General features: G+C 48.4%; 2 long non-coding RNA genes across 2 annotated transcripts in view; one reads left to right on the top strand and one right to left on the bottom strand.

Annotated features, from left to right (window-relative positions):
- Nucleotides 1–3,546: 3,546 nt before the first annotated feature.
- LOC143831319 (uncharacterized) lies at nt 3,547–17,159 on the bottom strand. Its single transcript, XR_013228819.1, has 3 exons — nt 17,020–17,159; nt 16,328–16,407; nt 3,547–3,874 (listed from the first exon to the last, which is right to left on the bottom strand). It is a non-coding gene; the product is annotated as an uncharacterized LOC143831319 (long non-coding RNA).
- Nucleotides 17,160–17,407: 248 nt separating this feature from the next.
- The window catches only part of LOC143831318 (uncharacterized), a 63,010-nt gene continuing 59,516 nt past the window's right edge, over nt 17,408–20,901 (top strand). The window contains exon 1 of the long non-coding RNA XR_013228818.1: nt 17,408–17,436. This is a non-coding gene — a long non-coding RNA (uncharacterized LOC143831318). The remainder of the gene's footprint in view (nt 17,437–20,901) is intronic.

Below are 20,901 nucleotides of genomic sequence, written 5' to 3'. Positions count from 1 at the left end.
CTCTCCATTGCAACGAATCAACACAGATTCGTTGCAATGGGTGTGTTTTAAAAAAAAAACCTTTCTTAAAGGGAAAGGGGCTGTTTGGGAGCATGCTAACGGCTGCCCATTGGCTGCTTGACGGCCAGGGGTGGGACGAGCTTGGCAATAGCGCTTCCTTTCTAGCGATTTTTGCTGAGACCGGAAGCCTTTGGGAAACGATAGAAACGCAACTGGATTCCACTACAAAGTCAGGTATGCATAATGATGAATTCCACTATTTTAAATGGCGATTTTTCGTTCAGCAAACAATTTGCTATAAGGATCCCGGTGCGGAAAGCCCCTGGATAGCTGCCACTATTCTTTCCTCCTCCACACCTCGACACTTCAGCTGGTAAAGGTTTTCTTAACTAGCCCAGATTTCATTGGCATGGTTTTAAGCAGCTGGAGGTGATGCAAACTGATAAGGCTGATGTCTTTAGAAGGAAGTATATTTCTCACTCTGGACAGAGTGGTGCTTAGTTTAACAGAGTCTGTGTACAAGTGTTGTTAGATCCAACCCTGTTAGTAGAAAACAAGGTCACTCAACATAGTTATAACGAGTACTTTTTTCCAGCAGCAGTTACTTCAGAAATGGTCTCCCTTAAGACTCAGTACATGTTCATGTAACTTCGGGAATGAACTATGGAAGCATGTTCTACAGAAGGCTATATTTAAACACAATCCAGAAACTTCAGCTGGTAGTAGGGTTACCTTATTTTGAAAAGCAAAAAAAAGGACCTATTTCAAACAAGAAATCACTATGGCAAACCTCATTCTAAATACCCTACTATTTAAGCTGTGATAACTGATACTAACTAGGAATATTCCTAAACTTCCAACCCAAAAAGACGACAGTTTCATCAGTTTTTTAAAAAGAGCCCAGACAAGGACAGACACCAATAAAAGAAGAGGATATCCAATAAAAGGAGACATCTGATAACCCTAGGTGGTAAAGAATATAGCTTCTTCCATATTGTCTGATGCACATGAGTGCCCATATACTATTAGTAATGTGGGGACATAATCAGGGAAGGCTAAATCCAAGGATCAAGGACACATGGAGACTAAAGAGACTTTTCTGTGCTCTTGGTAGACTCCCCATGTATGCAGAAAAATCAAATGATTTTTAAAAATGCATGGGTCGAGTAAAAAGGCAGAGAGAGGAGGCAGGCCTTTTTAGCTCCTTTTAGACCTATTTTGCTCTTTGAGGAAGGATTCATTTATGATCAGGCCTGACTCAGGTTGCCAGGTCCAGGATGAAAAATAACTGGAGATATTATGGTGGAGTCTCAGGCAGAGTCTATGGAGGAAAGAGGCCTCAGAATTGTATATGTCAGTATCCACCCTCTTTTCTCCAGGGAGACAGATCTCAGAAGTTCAACTGTAATTCTGGAGGATCTCCAGGTTCCAGCTGAATGTTGGTATCCCTAGACCTGACAGTAGCTCTAGCCTATTGTGCACCAGTGTTTTCCCTTGCTTTAACTGTGCATGTCTTTCAGGTTTTCTTTTTTGTTCTCCATTTTTCCTTGTTTTCACTACACACATCCATCAGTTTTTCTTTTTTGTTCTGCATTGATTTTCCTCCCTTCTGTGCTCAGTTTGCTTTCTGGTTGCTGTTTCCACACATTTTCTGAGAGTGGTTTTCTGATGTTTTTTTCCTTTACTTCTCCTCCAAGCTGAAGGTAATTTAAAAGCATATAGATTCCCTCAGATTCCCCCCTACAGACTTTCCCCACCCCTTGGGGGCCACTCCACCACCCACTTTGAGGAAACTCCTCCCATTCTGCACCATTCTGCACCTTCTGTGCTATCTCCCCCCTCTACAGTGTACAAGTTCCAGTACTGGTTCTCTTTTCCATGTTTTACATTTTTTATGTGCTGCTCTTCAGGCTGCACCTACTCAGCCGGGTGGGTGTGTTGAGACTGAGGCCTTAGCCAGAGATCAGAAACCAGTCTGGGTGGTTGGGAGCCAAGGGAGAGAGTATACAGCAGGTGGGGTGGGGAGCAGAGTCAAGCTGAGCTGGGGTTGAAAGCCAGGAACCAAATCAATACCCAAACTGAGAGTCAGAAGCTGGGACATGGTCAGAAGCTGAGCCAAGTATCTGAAGCTAGGAGCATAGTCAGAAGCCAAGCTAAGGGTCAGGAGTCAAAGGAGCAGAGCTTTGTCATGGCGAACCATAACAGGAGTTGTCTAGGAAGATGGGCAGGGAAATGCACACATTGCTCCCCAAGAGGCCTCCTGAAATACACAGGGCAGGGTGGAGCATCCCTCAGCTAAGGAGCCTGAAGCTGAAGCTAATCATCATCAGGGAAGGAGTTGCAGCTGCCAAGAATGCCAAAGTTCAAGCTATCAAGGTAGATCAGTGCTGCCCTTGCTGCCATTCTGGCAAGTGTCCAGGGCTTGTGGGGATCTTGGCTGGGTACTATTGGTGCTGATTCTCTGGCGAGTCCTCAAGGCTAGGTGGGCCCTTGTCCTGGGGTTTGATGTACACTGGGACATATGTCTGGGTCTTTAGCTGGCAGGTGCTAGGCTGCTCATTGTCTGGGGCCATGATGGTTGAATCACCCAGCAAGTCAGCAGCTGCTTCTGGAGCATCCCCTGGGACCTGGTCTGGTGGCTCAGCGAGGGTAGGCATGACATTTGCCATATTTTTTTAAGCACACTGAGTCTATCAATGTGAGTTTATTGCTGACCTTATATTGTTGGGAACAAAATCTTTGGCAGGGAACGTTTTAAATGTTCTGCAAGAGGTAGTATTGCCCTGCAATTCTTTGGCTACCCATGCTCCAGCATTCTGGCCTTTTCTGCCCTGGGAATTTGCTCCACCTCACTGCTCATCAGGTGGTGGGGCAAATTCCCAGTTTCACATGACATTGTGGCTGGATCAGAGCCATCCCAGACCTGGCCCGACTCAGGCCCTTGTTTGCCCTGCAGCAAGGGAATGTGGATAATGTGCATAATTCCATGTTCCCTTTTTTGCCCCAGGTGTCAACGGGGCCTGTCAGGCTTGGGCCATGGGGGAGGGAAAAGCCATCCTGGCCCAGCTTCTCCCCATCCATGGCCATGACTACAAGATCCCAGAAGGGACAAAATAATGCCCAAGGCAGCTTCAGTACACAGCCATTTTTTATTTTTAAGAATGGGGTATTTCATTGTAACACAATACTATTCTTAAAAATCAAAATCAGTCCCTACCACCCTGCAGCACGGAGGCACAAGTCCAGGGCAAACCTGGTGCAGCAGGAAAAATGCTCCCCTGTTTGGACCCAGGAAGAGGTGGGGCAACCTGCCCTGGCCCAAACACCCAGTGGCAGCCCAGCACGGTGCTTCCAGTACATAATTTTTGCAAGCTTTGAAATGGTGGCAGAAGGGAGAGTGTCAAGAGCAGCATCAGGTTGTTTACCACCAAACATGCCCAGCAGTGGGCACGAAGGCCACCTATTCTGAGCGGAGGTGTGTGCGCGCCCACATGCAAAATAGTCTAGCAAACACTTTCCCATAAAATGTGACATTATTCCCCCCTCCCATCTCAGTGATTCCATAGGTCCCCCATTGTCTCCACTGCAAATTTTCAAACATCACGTTGGTAATGATAACAGTTCCTGCTATAAACATCAAAGCACAAAAAAGGAAAATAGGAGCTAAATGCTAGTGAAATGAATCACTGAGAGTTGTTAAAGGTTTTATTAAACATAAAAAGGACAGACAAAACATGGTGAATATCCAAACCACAGAGCAGCTGCCATGAGTAGCCAGACTTCAGAAAGTAACAAAAGGGTTCTTTCCAAAAGGTTGAAAACATCGGTTACCAGTCTGTCTGCACCATCCTGTTTCCTCATCCAGAAAATGGCACTGTTGATATACAAAAGGGACAAAGTGAACAACTAGACACACACACCTGCCTCCAAAAAGTAGTGCTGGTTGGCAAACATGTGTCGGCGCGGCTGATGTGTGGGCATGGCCCACGCGGGCTGCGGGCCGCGGGCTGCACCCCAATGCCCTGCCGGTCCCCAACCTCAGAAAGGTTGGGGACCACTGACATCAAGGATGGAGCAGAGTTGTTCTCTCTTGCCCCAGAGGGATGTACCAGAACCAGTGGGATGAAATTAATTCAAAAGAATTTCCATCTAAACATCAGGAAGAAATTTCTGACAGTTAGAGCGGTTTCTCATTGGAACAGGCTTCCTCGAGAGATGGTAGGTTCTCCATCTTTGGAAATTTTTACACAGAGGCTGGATAGCCATCTGACAGAGAGACTGATTCTGTGAAGATTCAATGGGCTGGCAGGTTACAGTAGATGAGTGATAGGGTTGTGAGTGTCCTGCATAGTGCAGGGGGTTGGACTAGATGACCCATGATGTCCCTTCCATCTCTATTATTATATGACTACATTTCAAGCCCATTTTAATTTGCAATAAAATGGGTGCTAGATGGGCTGGGGGGGAGAGCCCGTCCCCGGCAGAAGCCTGAGGGAAAAGGGGGGCTGGGAAAGGAGGCTTCTGTCGGGGCGGAGATCTCCCTCGCGGTTGCGAGGGAGAGCTCAGCCCCGGCAGAAGCCGGAGGGAAAAGGGGGGCTGGGAAAGGAGGCTTCTGTCGGGGCGGAGATCTCCCTCGCGGTTGCGAGGGAGAGCTCAGCCCCGGCAGAAGCCGGAGGGAAAAGGGGGGCTGGGAAAGGAGGCTTCTGTCGGGGCGGAGATCTCCCTCGCGGTTGCGAGGGAGAGCTCAGCCCCAGCAGAAGCCGGAGGGAAAAGGGGGGCTGGGAAAGGAGGCTTCTGTCGGGGCGGTGATCTCCCTCACGGGTGCGAGGGAGAGCTCAGCCCCGGCAGAAACCGGAGGGGAAAGGGGGGCTGGGAAAGGAGGCTCCCGCCCCCCCACCCTCCCCAAAGGCTCCCACGGCGTCCTGTCGGCCCCGGGAGCGGGCTCGCCGGGCGAGGCCGCTGCCGGGGCCGACAGAAGGCCGGCTCCCACCACCCCCACCCTCCCCCAGCGGCGAACGGCGTTCTCTCGGCCTCCGGAGCGCCCTCGCTGCCGCGAGGGCACTCCGGAGGCCGAGAGAAGGCCGGCTCCCACCACCCCCACCCTCCCCCAGCGGCGAACGGCGTTCTCTCGGCCTCCAGAGTGCCCTCGCTGCCGCGAGGGCGCTCCGGAGGCCGAGAGAAGGCCGGCTCCCACCACCCCCACCCTCCCCAAACGGCGAACGGCCCCCGAAGCGCTCACCTGTCGCTGTGCGAGTGAAGCAGGGAATGGGGAGCTGCGCTTCGCGCGGCTCCCCATTGCCTGCTTCGGGCGGGATGGACACTTGGAGGGGCCAATCAGGAGCCGCTTCGTGGCTCCTGATTGGCCCCTCCGAGTTTTTATCCCGGACCGGTCCCGCCCTAACTCCTCCCCACTACCCCTTACTCCTTTATACAGTCCGTGGCGCCCGTGGCGCCACGGGCTGTGTACAGATTCTATGATTCTGGCTGGTACAGCAATGCCTTCCAGAGTGAGACTTGGGTTGCCTGGAACAAATGCTCCAGCATAGTGCAAATCTGACAAACGCAGAGGAGTCTTGGCCCTTCCCGCCACTGCATGTGACTTCTACATCTATGAATCTTCCCATGTGATTCACAGTAACCTGTAATAATATGGACAAACACTTCTTTTGCCAACCACTGCTTTCCTAAATCACTTCTGAAAAAAGGATGGTGGAGTGATTCACGTCCATGGTGCTAGTGCAGCCTGGGAATCCCAGCCTGGTAAATCCATCCATTATTTGAAAGAACAAGTAGGGTTAAGGAAAAGACATTTTCCCAAAGTGGCTGAGTCAATACACTTCATTGCTGGGCAGTGATTAAACCTGTTGGACTTTTACCTCAATACAACTCTGATTTAGCAAAGGAACAAACATTTTGTAATGGGGCGGGAGCCACACATTTAAACATTAGTAATAAGCTGGACCTGGTGAATCCATAAACTAGTAACTTACTGGCCAAGCTATGCTAGTACAGCAATTCATAAGTGGAAATGCAATAGAAAAATACTTTTGCTACATCTGGACTCCTGATTGCAAAGGAAATGTCTAAGAATCTGTCTGCAGTTATAGATGGTTCAATGCAAAAGTGTTCCAGAAGGTATTTGAATGGATCGCATTGTCAGGGTAAAAAAAAGGATAATTGCTGCACACTTCTCCACTGAAATGTGATCCGCTCTAGTTGCCAGTGTCCTTTCAACATTTCCACTATTTGAGCAAATGTCACCTTGGTCACACTGAAAGGATGACTCCATTTCCTAACACCCACTCATGTTCGTACATGGTGTGGTGGTGAAACCCCACCATGAGCATGCTGCACAGCACAGGTCTGCCAAGCCATGTTCCCAATCAGTACTACCCACGTTGCTCTTCTTTCTGCTATGGCCAGAACTGTAAAGGTAAAGGTAAAGGTATCCCCTGTGCAAGCACCGAGTCATGTCTGACCCTTGGGGTGACGCCCTCTAGCGTTTTCATGGCAGACTCAATACGGGGTGGTTTGCCAGTGCCTTCCCCAGTCATTACCGTTTACCCCCCAGCAATCTGGGTACTCATTTTACCGACCTTGGAAGGATGGAAGGCTGAGTCAACCTTGAGCCGGCTGCTGGGATTGAACTCCCAGCCTCATGGGCAAAGCTGTCAGACGGCTGCCTTACCACTCTGCGCCACAAGAGGCCAGAACTGTACATTTGTCAAATTATGACCCTTTGCCTGCATTCCCCTGATTTGAATATTCACCAGATCCTGACAGTTTCTGGCCAAAACAAGAATCAGAACCATGGCTGACATAAGAACCTGCTGAGGATCCATACCTAACGTTCTGCCCAAATGGCTACCTGAGAATAAATACAGTTTGAAGAATATCTAACCTGTTTAAATAAACCCACCCAGCAAGAAACTAACAAATAAAGAGCTTATTGATAAACTTGGTGAGAACCTCAGCGACCCCTACCATAAGGGAGAAGGAGGAATAGTTGCCCACCCCAGACCCAGTCCAACTGTAGACATTTCAAGGGAGACAGATGGAAGAGAGAAAAGAATGGGGGAGCTCTGGGGGAGCTCAGATGGGAGGGGGAAATAATACCAAAAATGCATGGGGAAATGCTTGTCAGATCTTTCTGCAGGTGGATACATGCGTATGCACGCACACAAACACACATACCAGCTGAGGACTGGCTGCTGCTATGGTGGCTGTTGGGCATGATCAATGGTACATGACCCAATGCCACTCTTATCCAACTCCTTCTGCATTCAGCAAGAAAAAATAACTCTTCCAGCTCAGTATCCATGGCAGGGTGGGAACTAGTGAGGGTGGGGTATAATCTAGCATTGGAATAGCAAAAGGGATTCTTTGTTCATTGAGGTTTTTTCCCTTTTGCATGCACTGGTGAAAAGGGTGGCATTTAGCAGCCTCTTCCATCCAAAGAGCTTTAAAAAAAACACTCATTGATCTGGCCAAGAATCTTCTTAAGAATTCTTTTAGTGATAACAGATGCATCCAGTGAAAACTATTTCCAGATGGCCAACAAGACCGAAAAGTAAAAACAGGCTAGCTATCCTGATAGAGATGAATAAATCTCTTAAAATATTCAAAACTAAGCCCCTGGTGCAAATGTTATATGGAGCTCCACTGACAATCACTGCTAATACAATTCACCTGGAGAGGGTCCAAACCATATTTTTGAGAAATCTTCCGCAGCTCCCCACAATTGTCTCTAATGCTGCACTGCGTGTGGAGCCAGGTTTGACCCTTGTCGAGGCAAGCTTATGGTCAGCTGCAATATTGTATTGGCTAAGGCTGTTCTTCTTTCCCAGGGGTCTATCCTACCTAAAATTATTTGACTCATTTACTGCTCCATGGGTACAGGCCATTAACAGGAAGTTAGGATTTTATGGTCTATCCCAACAATTTCTGCTCTCTTTGGGTTTTGACTGTGCCAAAGAATTGGTAAAGAAGTGCTTTAAAGCTCCCCTAAGTCCCCAAGCACAACACGGCCCCCTGTTTGCAAGTTCCCTTTATTTTTGGCTGAAAATCGCGCCGATGGGGGGGGATTTTTTTTTCCACTCGGGGGAGCATGGTAACAATGACTCACCAGCTCACACACCAGCTAGATGGGTCTCTACATTAGGAAGAATCAAGGCATATTCGTTGCAACATGTGTTTTTCTTTTTTTAAAAAAACCCTGTGCTTAAAGGGCAAGGGGCTTTTCTGGAGCTGTTCGTTTGATTGATGGCCAGGGGCGGGACCAAGCACAGAAAAAATCGCTTCCTTTCTAGCGATTTTTGTGAGACCGGAAACCTGTGGAAACGAATGAAACGCTACTGGATTCCACTACAAATGCAGGTATGCGTAACGCCGAGATTGCACTTTTTAAAATAGTGTTTCCGCTTTGTGGAACCAATTGGCAACATTGGTCCTTGTGCGGAAACACCCCGTATTTAGAAGTGCATTTACATTATTGCGCTCCCTTCAGCATGGGTAGAGGGAATATATAATAAGCTTCCACCCCAGGAACAAACTTGCTTATGCCAGGATGGTAACATTGAGAACACCGAGCATGTGATTTTTGATTGCTGTATTTATAATCAATTGCATCAGGAATTACTGTTTTCCATCTTTACTAACTTAAGGGCTACTTCAAGGCAAGGCAAATTAAAGGAACTCCTTTCGGATAAAAATAAGACTTTATCCCATATTATTGCCAAATATGCAAGACTAGCAATTAAATGTAGAAGTGCCTGGCTAAATATGTATAAGGGTTAGGACAGATTTATTGAATACATGAAGTATTTGGGAACTTTTAATTAATCTTACATAGTGTTTTACTGTTTTGTATTTTGTACTGGTCATTGACCGAAATAAATGTATCTGTATCTGTATCTGAATAAATCTCTGCTTAGACAATTCAAGTTCCCACTTTTTCTTTAAATTGGCCAACCTTTGTCCCAAGAAACTCTCAGGGCATTTCCGCACAACGGGCCATTTTGCTAAGTCTGAGCACTATGAAAAGCGCTGGAAGTAAAAGTGGCAGGTCTCCGTAATGCAAACAGTCTGTTCAATAAAAAAAAGGCTCTCCCATTAGTGCTGCTATCGTAACGCACAAGTTTCCCATCTCGCCGAAATCGCAACAAAGATGGCGATATTTTTCCGTGCTTCCTCCCTCCCCTGGCCGTCAATCCCCTGGCCAATTAACTGTTGTGTTTGTGTTTCCCTTTAAAAATGTTTTTTTAAACATAAAAAGACCAGTAGTGACGCGTATTCGTTCATTTGATGTATCAGAAAGACCTTTTTTTGCTGGCTTAGGAGCTGGTGCTTATTCGTTTACATGTTCTGAATTTTTTTTTTAATCCCCCCCCCCCTGTGATATTTCTGGCCGAAATTAGTGCAGCGTCGAACAGGGGGCTGTATTGTGCTCAGAAACTTTACGGACAATTGCTTGTGGAGGGATTTCAGCCATAGAAGCATTGCTGATTCGTTCCTTTGGCCGGTTTAAGGGGGGGAAATGGCAATCGGGACGCCGGAATCTCGGGTGCGAGAGATTAGGGAGGGACATGCTTGCTACCGCTGTTTTGAGAACACACATGTCTTTTTCGGATGTGTTGCAGGTTGTTCTCAAGAGTCAAACATTTTTTTAGGGGGAATCCACTTTTATGGATTCCCCGAAAATCGCTACAACAAAGCAATTTTTGTGGGAGTATTGCAGGAGTGTTGCAGATTGTGTACGACGTCGTGAATAATGCAAAATAGATAGCGTTACACAATGGTAACACTTCGGCAACATTAGCGCTGTGCGGAATGGCCCTCAATATTAACTTTCTGCTTGGAGTAATTACCTCCCATGGGACCACTATACAAATTATAGTATCTTAACAAAAATCTTTCTCTCCAACAGAATCCCACTGCTTTCCTTTTAAATGCACAGTATCCCACCATATTTCCAACCTTGGGGGGGGAGCCATTATCCCCCTAGAAACCAGTCCAGATTTCTTTGTTTTAAAACAGAGAACAGTACTTCTTCATATGACATGCACATGCACACTCTCTTTCAGTGCAAATGCAGTTCCCAATGCCCTCACTTGAGTCTTTACCTCTGCGGGGAAAATCGACTTTTGAGGTGGACAGCTTAGTTTTACTTAGTACACTGATGAGTGTGTTCCAATTTGCACTGCACATTTCCAGACGGATCTACATAGCTTACTGCTAGGTTTGCACGCTTTGCCTATGTCTTTCCCTCTAGGGAGGAAAACCTCCCTTTTGAGAGGGGCAATTTCTCCCCTGGCAACTGGCAGATGCCATAGTGAAGTCTGCTATTTGAGTCATCATACTCCCAAAATTAAAATTAAAAAAAACAGAAACACAGACACAAACTTTCAATCACACAAGCAGACACTTCAAAATCCAGTTTGCAAATACCTTCCCATGGATTGTCTGCTTTGTTAGCATTGCAAATGTGCTGCTAAATTTAGGAGGCTGCAAAAACTTCCAGGAATCTGAAGCAGAGGAGGAAAAGAAGAGGAAGAGGAAGAAACACTCAATTCAGCCAGCAGTCTTCTGTGTCCACCAGATCCTGCTTTGGTCTGCTGGCAAAATAATCACCTTAGACCTCAGTGGGACCTCCAATTGTAAACTGGTGAGTGTTCACAGATAGTACAATTCAAGGTATACATACAAGAAAAAAAAACACTAAATGTGAGAAATGCCACATGCTCCCCATTCAACCATCTCCTCAGTGCATTGGGTTTTATATACAACTAGAAAATAAGCCCGCTGTTGCCTGAATACAGTGGGCTCTAGCATTCCCTCCCCCCCCGGCGGAGCAGCCTACCGAAAGTGTAGCAGGGAGGAAGAGCGGAGGCATTCTCCTTCCCCCTCTGAGGTCCGTCCTTCCGGCTGGCATGTCCGGTCGTCGAGGGCTCCTCAGGCTCTTCTCCCCGCCCCGCGGAGTAGGCGCACAAGCCGCGCGGCAGGCCCTGCGCCCTTCCAGAGCAAGGCGAGGTTCGCTGAGTGACGGGCGGGAGAAGGAGGCTTCGTGGCAGCGGCAAGCGGAGGAATCAGCAGCAGCAGAGCTCAGTGGAGCAGGAAGAGGCGGCGGCGGCATAGCTGGTGGGTGCGGGGGCTTCAGGGGCAGTGCGGACATCTCCGGCGGCGCCGCTGACGGGGCTGCGAGCGTTGCCGCCGCCGCCGCAGATGCCTCTGGCTGCTGCGTGCGCGCTGGCGGCTCCGGCGCTGGTCCTGCTGGCGGCGGTGGCTTGGCCACCGGTGAAGATGCATGTATTGCTGTCCTGACAGCCCCACCGGCTTCGGGGCGGACAGCGGCTCGTTGGCGGGCTGCGGGGCTCCTCATTGACGTTGGAGGAGGTAGTGCCAGGAAGCGAGTGCAGCCAGAGGCTCCGCGTGGATGTTGGAGGAGGAGGCGGGAGGCGCTTTGCGCCTCCCGACGCGCCTGTCCACCGGGCAGGGAGCACCCGCCAGCCGCGCTATGCGCGGCTGGCGGGTGCTCCCTTGCCGGCGGCCTGATGCGTCGGAGGCGCTTCGCGCCTCCCGACACATCAGGCCGGCGGCAAAGGAGCAACTGCGAGCCACGCTGCGCGCGGCTCGCAGTTGCTCGGGGCTGGGAATCGGAGGGACCAATCGGCAGGCGCTTCGCGCCTGCAAATTGGTCCCTCCGATTGTCTGTCCAGAGGAAGGGTCCAATTCGGACCCTTCCTCATCACGGACACATCCCGCCCCAGAACCCCTTACCCTTTTATATAGTCGGTGGCGCCCGTGGCACCACGGGCGGTGTTAAGATTAGGGGCAAAGCCCATTGTATCCAGGAATACAACGGGCACTAGAACTTGGAGTGGGAAGAGGAAGGGGAGGAGTTTTCCAGTCTGTTGAATGTGTGTGTTGTGTGGGAATTTGTGGTGGCATGGAGACAAATGAGGGCATGAGTGTGGAGATATGGGTGTCAAGAACCTGTGATTTGGAATGTTTGTTGAATATGGGAAAGGACTGACCTTTAGGAATTTTGGCATAGTGGTTACAGATGAGCTTTCCAGAGCCATGTCCTCATATATGTGAAGGGAAAATCAGGCTGGAAACTCTTCCTAGGGGGAGATTACATGGCAACCAGTTCCCCCCAACATCATTCCCCTTCTTGTCCCCCTGCCCTAATACACATGGAGTAGTCACAGTACACAGGTGCCACCCTGCTTCTTCTGTCTCCATTTTTTACTGTTGATAAAATGATATGTTCCCAAATTGCTCCTTAGAAGAAGAAGAGCTAGATTTTTGTAGTGTTTACTACCCTAAGGAGTCTCAAAGTCTCCTCACCCATGCCCTCAGACTCCCCTGCATTGCTCTCGGAAATGCCTCCCTTCCCTCAGTCAGGGGCTGTCAGAAGCTCCTTCGCAGCAGGCCTGAAAGGGGGGGGGGGTGGGAGAACACTCTGCAGCCTCCCGCCAGCTCTGTCAGTGCTCTGAGGGAGGGAAGTTAAAGTTGGACATGACAGTTAGGACAGCCTTGGGGTGAAAAGGGCTGGCGCAGCCTGTCCAAGCCTCTGTTCTCATCCCCCTTGGCAGCCTTACTGACCTCCTCTCCCTTTGGTGGTCAGGAGCAGACTGGCAGCGATGTCTCCAAATTGTCCCTGGGTGGGCTGGGTGGGTAGGCCGTGTCAGAACTTTGGCCCAATGATTGAGCCAAAGTCATGAGTGGGTGTGATCTGTCTGAGGCTTTGTGCGTCCTCAGTGTGTAGCGCTCTGTCCTGTCCTGGTGAGGGCCCAATCAGAAGGTGCTTTGCCCATCCCGGCCCCGCCCACTCTCCACCCACTTAGCCCTTAACCAATGATGTATACCGCTCGCCGAGCAGTTTAAAGATGGAGATGGAGATCTATTTCCTACGATTAGTCATAGATTCTCAAATGCTTATCCCTGTGGATTAATTCCAGTGAAGAGAACTGCAGGTTAAGCAGAGAATGACATGAATATAGAACAGTACTGCTTACAGCTTGGCTTCAACAATCTTTAAACCGCTCCTGTGGAGTGGATTAAATAAAAGAGTAAGGGCTGCTGGGGAGGAGTTAGGGCGGGCTTTGTCTGGGATAAAAACTTGGAGGAGCGAATCAGGAGCCGCGAGGCGGGGATTCACTCCTCCGAGTGGCACTCCAGGGCCAAGTGGACAATTGGGAGGCGCGCTTTGTGCGCCTCCCTATTGGCCACTTGGCCCATTTCCTGAACGCCGCACCACAGACTCCAGTCCTCCCAAGTGGCCATCCTAGCTGGATGGCCGCCAGGGAGGAGCCTCGCCCCACTTCGCTGGCCTCGGGGAACATGGCTTCCCCTCCGCACAGCGACTGCTGTTCCCGCCCAACGGGCCTCCGTTCTACTCGCCCTCGCCGCCCACCACCACCCGAGACCTTCCCACCCCCACCTTGGACGTCCATCCCCGCATGGGCCAGGCCACCCCCTTCCCACCCCGATCCCCTCCGACCATCGACAGATGCCACCACCGGCCCTCTTGCCACCCCCAACACTTTCCGCTGCTTTCCCCCCTCTCCCCGCCCTTCCTCACCGCCGCCGCGCACACTCCCCGACCTCCTTACCCTGCTTTCACACTTACTGGCCTGCCCGGACCTGAGCGGCACTTCCCCCCCTTCCCCCCTGTCCCCGCCCTTCGTCGCCAACACTGCGGCCACTCCCCGAGCTCCTTGCCCCACTTACCCCCTTCCTCCATGCTTCTCCCTGCTTTCCCCCTTCGGAGCCGCCACCACGCACACCCGCTTGCTCACCAAAATGGCCGTGGAGACGCCCAGCCTGCTGCAGAGCAGGCCACCGCAAGTGGTCCGCCGAGCCCTCGCCGCCCACACATGACATGCCGGGACAAGCTGCGAGACCACCACGGAGCCGATCGCAAGCCACTGCCTCCCCCAGCCAACAGACCTCGCCTCCTTCGCCACTGCCAACGACCTCTGATGAGCCTCACCCAGGTAAGTGCGCCACGGCTTCCCAAGCCTACGCCCGCAACCATGCCGGCCCGACCCATTGATGTTTCCTGCCCATTTTTATAAATGGGCTTTACATCTAGTATTAAAGATAAGGGAGCAACAACATTTAAAAAATAGATGTGCAGCCATTGTTTACATGTTTGCAGCATGAATTGGACTCACATACATTTCCTGCATTAACAATCTAAACCTTTTCCTAGCAAAATGAAATGCTATTCAATTGCACAATGTAGATAAGACACAGTGACTTAACTGCATAGAAAGTGATCCAATAAAATTTCAAACTGAATTATAGACTTCTTGAGTTTCAGCATCTACTGTGTGCTTCCATCACACCCTATAGCAGGGGTAGTCAACCTGTGGTCCTCCAGATGTTCATGGACTACAATTCCCATGAGCCCCTGCCAGGTTGACTACCCCTGCCCTATAGCATCTGCCATTGACCACCTGCAAAGAAAGAAGAATCTCAAAGCAGATTACAAATACCTTTGCCTCCTCACAATATACTACAAGTCAGAAAATGTGTCCAAGATTTATTTGCTGGTTTATAATGGATTTACTTAGTTCAGTGGCTAGGTTTAGAGAGCAAGCAAAAGCCAGGTTAACAAATAGGGGATCATATGGCAGTCATAAAACAGGCTGAGAGCTGCTCCAGCTAAGTATTCTACTTTGTAGAATTTGGAAAAAGATATTATTGAATTTGGCAAGCAGAGAAGCCTTACCCAAATACGGAGCCTCAGCAGCAGTCATAGAACAGGAGAAATTAATATTTTAGCAGCCGATACAGCTACCCTATTTCCTCTGAGCAGGACTAAATGAGCAGTTAATTAAGTCAGCAACCTTCTTCCTTATTAAATTATCTCAAGTGGTCTCATTCAGTTTCTTTTATTTTTTTCACTTCAATAGGTGAAAGAAAACTTCTTTGGTTCAAACAACTTGCAAAACATAAAATCAGCTACCTGACCTAATGCAAAATACTGTTTCAACCACTCCAGGTTTTGTTCCTCTCCTCATCTGTTGACTGTAATGGCCTGATTCAAGTCTAGAATGGGCTGACAATAATTTGGCCATTCTATATACCCTAAGGCTGCAAGCCAGTGCATATTTATGGTAATGGTAAGCCCCATTAAACAAAGTGGGATCTAAGGCCAAGGTACATGGTGTAGTCATGTGATTGTTTCTATTGTGCGATTTAAAGAAGCAATGGGAGGTTGTATTAACAAATGGAATGTGTGTGTGAGAGAGAGAGAGAGAGAGAGAAAGAAGATGTAAACTTTTTTATTTGCAAGCTATTTTTTGCTTTGAAATGGCCCTGGTTTTCCCACTCACAGGTTGGGGCGGGGGGGGGGGGGGGATATGTAGACCACTTTTAAAATCTTCTCAAGCTGCCTCCCTTCACACAGGAAAACAGCATTTAGATGACATAGCTTTTTTTACACTGATGGACTGGCAGCTCTGTATATATGGACAGAGGTGCATTTTGAGCCGACCTGGTACAGTAAGGATCAAGCTTCTCTTCTTCCGTCATTGTCCAGCACAGCCTTCTGCAGCTACTTTTTATTTTAAAACAACCACCACCAAACCATTAGGAGAACAAATCACAGCACTGGTATGATATATACTTGCTTCCAAATAAACATGGCTAGGAATTGCATCACAAGAGCCTCTTGAGGCACAGAGTAGTAAGGCAGCAGACATGCAGTGTGAAGCTCTGCCCATGAGGCTGGGAGATCAATCCCAGCAGCCGGCTCAAGGTTGACTCAGCCTTCCATCCTTCTGAGGTCGGTAAAATGAGTACCCAGCTTGGGAAGGGAATGGCAAGCCACCCCGTATTGAGTCTCCCATGAAAATGCTAGAGGGCATCACCCCAAGGGTCAGACATGACCCGGTGCTTGCACAGAGGATACCTTTACCTTTTAGGAATTGCATCACATGGGAAACTTTGCTACCTTTGGCTTTTCTCTTCACAGTATTAAGGGGAAAAGCTACAGCTGACAGAATTCCCCCTTCATTGCAACTTTTACAAACCAGAAGCTACACAATATCCACTGTTGGCAATCCTCCCTGAAAAGAGTTCACCGTTGTCCACATTTTTGCACATTTCCATTAAAAGAGTGCCAAGATATTAGATCATGCTTAGAAGCAAACCAGGAACGGAAAAACAAATGCAATATACCTAAGGGAGTCTTCTCTCCTGACAATCATAATTTGTCAGATTGGCCAAGAATACCTTCCTGACATCTGTTGATAAAGGTTTGCCAAAAAGAAATTTAATATGTAAACAACACCAATAAATGGGGATAGCGTACCTAATTTCCATTCCTCTGAAGTTACCTTTTAGGCATTTGAGGAGATGGAACCATGGAGATGGGGTACAGCCTTTTCTGTCCTGGTAAGAAAAATGCATCAATTTTAAGGGTGAATTTCTGCTCCTTTGCTTGTACTGCAGATATCCTGATTATCACAAAATATAATATGTTTTCTAACACAGCCCATTTTTATGCATAAATTGTCAATGCAATGTTGATTGCAATGCAAGGAAGAGTGCGCGCACACAAAAGATTATCACTATTGCTATCACTAAACATTATAAAGTTGAAATTGCATGCAGCCAACTCATTCCCTACCTGATTGGCCCTCTCTTGAGGTATGCTGCCAATAGGGAGAGAGCACTCTGCCAATAGGGCCAATCAGGTCTAATTGCATGCAGACAGCCAGGAAAGGCTTCTACCCTGGGATTGTCTACTCATGAGTAAGTCATGGCCCCTACCCTGGGGATGTTTACTCATGAGTAAGTCATGGCCCCTGCCCAAGAAATGTTGTGCTAATTCATGGCCCTCAGCCAAGATAGTTTAGCTCTAATCAAGCGGGTGCTCTCAGCCAGGAAAGGCTAATAAGGAATCAGTACTTCATCTCCAGCTTCCTACCAGTTTTAGAAATTTGCTGGGTGGAAGAGGAGCTGGCCTCAGAGCATGTCCTGCTGCTAGTAAGTTGCCCTGACCTTTTTTAATTTGGAAGAGATGAGTTGGGAGTAAGCCACCTCCTTGCACAGCCTCTGCATGCCTTCTGGAGGGGGGCTGTAGAAGGCCCAGAAACAGCCCCCTGCAAGCCCTCTGGGACACAGGGTAGCCAGGAAAAGCCTCTCCCCTGGGAATGTTTACTCAGGAGTGATAGCCAATCAGTTCAAATAGCACTCTGCCCATGATGACCAATCAGTTCACATCACACTCTGACATGGAGGGCCAATCAGATCAAATTGTGTGCAGACAGCCAGGACAAGTCGCTATCCTGAGAATGTTTTCACATGAGTAAGTCATGGCCTCAGCCAGGAAAGCCCAGTGATGGGTCTGCTCTCCGCCTCCAACTTCCTGCCAATGTCAGCGGTTTGCTGGGTGAAAGAGGAGCTGTCCTGCTGCCAGTAAGTTGCCTGGGTCTCCTGGCCTCTTTCACCTTGGAGGATTTGGAGGTGGGGGTAGTGAGACGCCTCCTGATGCAGCCTCTGTGCACCATCTTGAGGGAGGCTGTGTGGGGCCCAGCTATGTCCCCTGCCAGCTTTCTGGGACCCAGGGCAGCTAGGAAAAGCTTCTGCCCTGGGAATGTTTACACATGAGTAAGTCATGTGAGGCTTGCTATTTGCAATCTGAAAAGGGAGGAATGCTTTGGGGATAACCATCACAGGCAATTGCAGCAGAGAAAATAATGCTGATGGGACTGGGAATATATAGACTTTCCCTTTCCATATGAATACCACTTTGGTATTGCTGCAATCTTTCCAAGACTATCACAGAAAAGCAAATTTGAGACCAATGGTGTCAAAGATGGGGAAAGTGTAGGCAGGGCACAAAAGCACCATGAGATGAGAGGGGCATGTGGAGGTGGGGAGACACTGTTTCCCAGCATCACCTTCCCAGCAGAAGAAGAGTTGTTTTTTATGCCCAGCTTTTCACTGCTCAAAGGGGCCTCAGAGTGGTTTATAATAGTCTTCCCTTACCTTCCTCTCCCCACAACAGACACCCTGTGAGGTAGGTGAGGATGAGAGAGCTCTGAGAGAAACTGTAATTAGCCCAAGGTCACTCAGCAGGTGGAGGAGCAAGGAATCAAATCCAGCTCACCATGTTAGAAGCTGCTGCTCTTAACCACTAAAGCAAGCTGTACAAACTGCCATTGCCTTAAAGATATGTAGCTAGAGCACAGAATAAGCTGTTGCATGACGATGGTGTAAGTCTTTTTTGACTTGCTCATTGACTGTTATGGGATTCTTTTCTTTTAAATATGGACCTTTTGGCCAATGGCTTCTCAGAGCAATCCGAGGAGGTATTTCCTACATGGAGAGGTGATTGTGCGGTTAAGATTTGAAATTTCAGAAGAAGGAATGCTTCTGTGTGTGTTCATGTTCATGTGTATGGGGGAGTGCACACAGCCCTCCATCCCTGTCCCTAGCCCTTTCCTCCAGGGGAACTGATTTCTTCAGTCTGGAGATGAGCTTTCATTCTGTGGGTTCTCCAGGTCCCACCTGGAGGCTGGTACCCCTGACCAGTGGCAGGAATGCTAGCTTCCAGGTGGGACCTAGAGATCCCACTTCAGGAGTTTCTTGAAACCTGAAGAATATTTCAGGGGTTTCTCAATGGTAGAAAAGCTGACACAGAGGCAGTATTTGGGAAATCCTCTGTAAGGTCTTTGCCAACCAATGTCTCCATGTTTGAATGTAACATAAAACTGTTTTTATTTACTCTGACATTGAACTGAACTGAATAACTTATTGGTTGAAATATTTTCAGTTCTTTAAGCAAATTTTGCTATCAAATATTTTCTTTAAAGGAAGAAACTGTGGGCCATTCCGCACCAGGATCTATGTGGCAAATTGGTTGTGGAATGAAAAAACGGCATTTTAAATTGTGGAATTTGTCGTTATGCATACCTGGCTTTGTAGTGGAATCCAGTTGCGTTTCTATTGTTTCCCACAGGTTTCTGGTCTCTGCAAAAATCGCTAGCCAGGAAGCGATGTTGCCAAGCTTTGTCCCACCCCTGGCTGTCAAGCAGCCAATTGGCAGCCGTTATCATGATCCCAAAAAGCCCCTTTCCCTTTAAGGAAGGTTTTAAAAAACAAACAAACACACACATGTTGCAACGAATCTGTGTTGATTCGTTGCAAGGGAGAGACCCATCTAGCTAGCAGGTGGTGTTTGAGCTGCCATTTCATTGTTGCCACGCTCCCCCCCAGTGAAAAAAAATAACCCCCCCCCCCTGCACGGGCGCGATTTTCAGCCAAAAATACAGTGAAAAATAAAGGGAAAATAAACCAGCAAACGGGGCTGTGTGTTGTTTCATGCTTGGTGACTTAAAACAGCTCTGGGGAGGGACTGCAGCCAGGGAAGCCTCACTGGGTAAATGGAGGCTCGCCAGTGCGTTGATCTCTGCTCGCTCCAAGGAAAAAAAATGGCGATCGCTTTGCCGGAAGATCAGAGGAGAGAGCTAGGGGGAGGGACTTTGCAGAAACCGCAACAATGGTAACGCACAGAACTTTTCCACTAGTGTTGCAGATTGGTTGCAAGAGTGTAGCGCTTTCTGGAGGGTGAATCCACTTTTGGGGATTTCCCTGAAAACGCTACAACAAAGCGCTTTTTGCGGATCGGTTTCAGGAGTGTTGCAGATTGTCAACGACGTTGTGCATAACAGCAAAACAGTAGCGATTTCAATTTGTAACCATTGTGCTATTTTGAACAAATGCGGAATGGCCCTGTGACAAGTTTATGTATCTGATATTTATTGTTATTAGCAATTACTGCCACCCAGCATTTCTCTTTGTTTCCCGCCTGGAGCCTGACATCCCTGCACCTCCATGGGATCCAAAGCTAGGGCTTTTCTCCAGGTGAATTGATCTCTGTTGCCTGGAAATGTCCTGCAAATCCCTCCCAGCCTGCAACCTCTCTGCCACAGAGTTCCCCCCTCCCAAGCAAGCCCTTTCATCAGGAGTCTGGAAATGAGTTGTCATTGTACAGTCCCCCCTACAAAACAGCCATTTCCCCCTTGGGGAACAGATCTCTATAGTCCAGTTCCAGGAGATTTCCAGGTTGCACCTGAAGGATGGTGACCCCCTGGGTCAGGAATGTTCCTTGAGGCTTGGTGGCAGGGCCTCAAGAGTCCAAGGGTAGGAAGGAGCTTTGGCCAAGTAACCAGCTCCTAGGAAGGCCACAGTACAGGTGTGCATCCTAGCACCCATTGTATTCCTGAGTACTACAAGCTTTGCTTTTAGTCTGTTATAACTGTGGCCTTAAAAGGGATGGTTTAATCATCTGACTGCACCTGGCTCATGTGCTGATAGAGTGAAAGGCTGGTCCCTAGCACTTTGGATTAGAATAGGAAACATGAATAGCACTATGCTAGTGGGCCCAGAGCAGCTGCTATTTATTTTGATCAGTCCACCAGCTCCAGTGAAAACATGGGCTTGCCACAGTTCTCTGTGTCATGGTAATGTCCAGGTTGGGTTACTGAAATGTAATCTATATCCAGCCTGTCTCCAAGAAAACTTTTTGGAACTCTCAACTGATTCAGAAGTTGCCTTATTAGCCATACCGTGCAACGCTGAACATATTTTAGTGATGCTTGGTAAGCATCACTGATCTCCACTTCATTCTGTGCACACTTCAAACTCTGCATTTTTGATCTATACATCATCCAATGGCCTGGTAGCAAGAATTTAGAAGGTTACCTGAAGGGCTACCTTCTCCCATAAGAACCTGCGCAACTAATAAGATTATTGCTTAAGGCCGTACTTCATATGTTACTGTCTAGAGCTGCTTCCCAATTCTGTGAACACACTGTATTGATTAGAAAATTACAGTAACTTGTATGAATTCTCCTTACTTGGGAGGAGATGCAGTCA

Source organism: Paroedura picta, chromosome 3 (genome assembly GCF_049243985.1).
Source record: "Paroedura picta isolate Pp20150507F chromosome 3, Ppicta_v3.0, whole genome shotgun sequence".
NCBI lineage: Eukaryota > Metazoa > Chordata > Lepidosauria > Squamata > Gekkonidae > Paroedura > Paroedura picta.
Note: the sequence above shows the minus strand (reverse complement) of the source record. Positions and strands in the feature narration are given on the sequence as shown.